The sequence below is a fragment of the Miniopterus natalensis genome, chromosome 8 (genome assembly GCF_054644295.1).
Source record: "Miniopterus natalensis isolate mMinNat1 chromosome 8, mMinNat1.hap1, whole genome shotgun sequence".
Lineage (NCBI taxonomy): Eukaryota > Metazoa > Chordata > Mammalia > Chiroptera > Miniopteridae > Miniopterus > Miniopterus natalensis.
In genome coordinates, this window is record NC_142088.1 from 48906258 (window position 1) to 48909842 (window position 3585).

Genomic DNA, 3585 nt, shown 5'->3' on the forward strand with positions numbered 1-3585 from the left:
TCTCTCTGGGTTGAATTTCTGGATCACCTTTTTGTGTGACCCCTAAGCAAGTTTACGGATAATGTGAACTCTTAACACTGTTCTTTGCTCTGGGGCTTCAGGCGAAAATCAGAGGCAACAGGAACACGTCTACTTATAGTGCTCTACTCATCAATAATTTCACTATTGACACAATTTAAGCACAATTAGCACAATTTGTTTCCAAACAAAGAGTCTGGATAGCATATACAGTTGAAGCAAGGGCTGAGGGGCAATATTTATAAACAGAACTAGATGACTTAATTTACAGACTTGTTTTCTCAAGGTATTGCTGTAGTTGATACCGTTGGACCAGTTTGGTGTGTAGAATTAGTCTCAGAGACTTTCATCATTCTTTCAGGGTGGTTCCTACAGACAGGCAAATGAATAGACAGAGCAAATGGGAGTTATTTTGTAGGCTAGAGATGACAGAGGAAAAGATTTCTGAGAGGTAGATTTAAGATCTCGTCAGTCTTCTTCCCCAGAAAATCTGAATCAAGACTTCACTTAACATTCATCCATCTCTGGTCTTTTGTGTTCCTGCTCCTCATATAATGACCTAGTTCTAATCTGCTGTATTCCTAATTTGGGCATGGTCACCAGACTCTAACAGCCTGGTTATTTCTGCTTTATTCTTGATTTCTTTTTTTTTTTTTTTCAGTCCACAAGAAGCCATAACTTTATTAATGATAGAAACAGTACAAATTTTAAATCAAACTTCAGTTACTCTTTTGAAACACACACAAAAAAAAAAATAAAAATAAAAATCCTCATTTGCAGATGGTTACATTTACAATGTCATTGTTGTTCCTCTGGGCTCGGATTGCCTTTGCTTTCGACACATTTGCTTGTGACACTACCAATTATATGTCCTTAACTTCCACACCTGCTTAATCAACCTCTTCCTCTTCACTCTTCTTTTGTAGAGTTGGCATCTGTGTGTTTTCTTGAATGTTTGTGACAGCTTCACCTTGAACTTTGAATTTCTCAACAGCTGCTAGCTGTGTTTGCTGAGATAAATTCTATATCTTGGCTTCCCCTCAAACTATGTAGGTATCTGAAGCTGGGCTCTTGTAGACATCTGGTTTTGTGATGATAAAGAGGATATTCTTAGATTTCTGGATAGTGACCCTAGTAACCCCTGAAACCTGTCTGAAGACCCAGTTAGGACATAGCCTTCTGTGTCTTCTTTTCACTTCGGTTCTCTTTGCTTCACTGACTGGTTCTTCATGGATTTCAGCTGCTGCCAGCTGGGCTTGTTGTGTGGTTGCTTGTGTGGAATTGTGTTCCTCGAGCTCTGGTACTGATTCATCGCTGTCTGATTCTGTTCCAGGCCCTGTGTCAGCCTGGGGCTGTGGCAATCCCTGCTCTGTAGCAGGGATGATTTCTGTGCTTTCACTGGGTTTTTTGTGCGGAGAACGCAGAACCAAGATGATGGCAGAAAGAGACAGAGGTAGCATGACCCATGTCTGTCATAGAAGGAAGCCTGGAAGCTTTACTCTCGATTTCAATGATCATATTTCCAATTCTGAATTTACAATCTGGACTGGATTTCTGCTTCTCCCTTGCTTGAGTTCTGGTGTCTGTGGCCTTGAATTTATTTCATTATGGTTCATCCCATTGTTATGACTCAGAAGGAAGGATTCTATCACTGTTTTCACTGCTTGATGACTAATAAAGATTTCAAAAGTTAATATATCTCTAACTACAAAATCTTTCCTTTGACTTAATCTTTACTGTTACTGAAGTCACTTTTAAAACATGGGAGAAACATAGTTTTGCCTTCTTTTGAAAGCTATCACAGCTTCTTAAAAATGGTGGCAGAATTAAATCCTGACAGAGACTCAGAAATTTGTTCCTGTTCTAGGTAATTACACTGTGTGGGCTGCTCATAAATGGGTTCACTAATGCAGCTTGCGTGGTGTAATGCAGTATGTGACAACTCGAGGGAAATCAGCAACTCATATTCTGGACTTTCTTCAATAGATAAGAGAGGATTAACACTGGTTGGCCTTGATAGGCCAATATGGATTAGCAGGTAGAAGAAGGAAGCTGAGGTGGAACAACTGGAAATAGAAACTGGCTTTCCAGGGACAGCAGGTGTCTACTGCATAGAGCACAAAATGCAGGATATATGCAGATAAAATTTAGCAGATACTGTTTTTCAACCTTGTTTAAAAAGATCCCATTCATTTTCTGAGCAAAGCCCCTGGTCCTTGTTGTTGACAAGGGAAACATTACCTGCGGTCAAAATTTCCAGTTACTTAAGACTGTGGTACCCAAAGAAGAGTGTATGGATTGTTGTCTATGATAAAGTTTTAATCAGACCATGGGAAATGAAAAGAATAATGCAGTGATTTTTTTCTCTAAAATGAAATTTATTCATTTTAATGAGCTGATTTTTAAAATAGTGATGGACAGAGGCTTGACTTAGGTTTGTGAGCACACAATACAGTGTTCCAATGATGTGGTGTAGAATTGTGCACCTGAAACCTGTGTAATTTTGTTAACCAGTGTCACCCCAATAAATTCAATAAAAAGGGAAAAAAGAACTGCTTTTTATTTAGAGATTACGGTTTTCTCTTTTTTGCTTTGTTTTAATATGTGGTTTTTAAAAATAAAACAACAGTGTTAGTGGATGGTAGTTATTTGATTTTATATCTTTGCTTAGCAAATTAAAGATTAACAACTTTACACTGTTCTCCAAAATGTTTTTGAAAATAGTACTAGTTTATAAAATCCAAACATTTTCGAAGTTCTGATTTAAGCCACTCACTATATAGTGATATACCAATTGGCAAAGAAACAGATAACTTAATCAGGAAGGGAGCATGTTCTTTGGATAGTGATAAACAGATTGTGGAGCAAAAGTGGTAGCAAATTGCAGACCAGTTCTCCAAGTCAGCAGCAGGAGCTAAGCCCATCATAAATGTTGCCTATGAATTTTCTATCAATGCTACTTCTGGGTACCATTTGAAATTGTTGTTGTTTTGTTAGTATTAATAGTATATCAAGAAGATGAAAATCAAGGATAGATAAAACGCACATAATTACATAGTTGCAAACAAGATGAATTTTAATGTTATTTTAAGTGTGTGAACACTTAAACATTCTAATTTGTTATCACTGGCAGGTTGGCATCACAAAGAAAGAAAATTGTCTGGCCTGAATCAAAATTAATTCCCTTAGGGAAGTGCTCCTACTTGGAGTTGTTTGTTTCCTTCTCTGAGCTCTTATCATATCCATATCAGGGATGCCAATGTTGGCTATTGGGTAGGTCTCTGTGTTGGGAGGGATTCTAAGGCCACCTACAAGCTCAAAGAAAAAGAATGTTAAGAATAGTCATTGATATCTGCCAAGGGCTCCAGAGGGAAGACAGTGGGGCATACTTGTGGTTGTTGTGTATTTCCCATTTCAGGTCAATGCCTTCATTTGATAGTCAGTATATACTGCTCCAGGTGTATTTATCAACTTATTTAGACAGGAAATTCTCCCTTTTCCTGAACATGGTGCTTCCTGTGAGCTGAATGTGAAAGTGGGTTTTCATAACATGGATTGTGTTTTTCC

At 37.9% G+C, this 3585-nt stretch overlaps 1 pseudogene; it reads right to left on the reverse strand.

The window, feature by feature from the left end:
* Positions 1-788: 788 nt before the first annotated feature.
* On the reverse strand, positions 789-1478 carry LOC107545694 (nascent polypeptide-associated complex subunit alpha pseudogene; annotated as a pseudogene).
* Between the last annotated feature and the right edge of the window lie 2107 nt (positions 1479-3585).